This window comes from Quercus suber, unplaced genomic scaffold, assembly GCF_002906115.3.
Source record: "Quercus suber isolate HL8 unplaced genomic scaffold, Cork oak 2.0 scaffold_30, whole genome shotgun sequence".
NCBI classification, from domain to species: Eukaryota; Viridiplantae; Streptophyta; class Magnoliopsida; order Fagales; family Fagaceae; genus Quercus; species Quercus suber.
Window position 1 is genome coordinate 643,200 of NW_027069495.1, and position 349 is coordinate 643,548.

Consider the following 349-nt stretch of genomic DNA (forward strand, 5'->3'; position numbering starts at 1 on the left):
AAAAAAAAATTAAAAAGAAGAAAAGCCTAAGTTTCCATATCATATAAGAGTTTTAATGAGCCCCTTTTGTTTTCTGTCATAGAAAAATAAAATATTTTTATTTATTTATTTATTTATTATTATTATTATTATTATTATTATTATTTTGCAGAAGAAACAAGTGAAAATGAAATAGCATCAGAGCATCATGGTTTGAAGACTGATATCGAAGAAGCTAAGATGACTGATTCAAGTGAACAAAAGAAATTTGAAATTGAAGAAATTGGGAGTGAAGCTTCACAAAAAAGACAACCAGATGTTATACAGGTTAAGGATATGCAATTACAAGCGTCAAGTACTCTAAAACCTC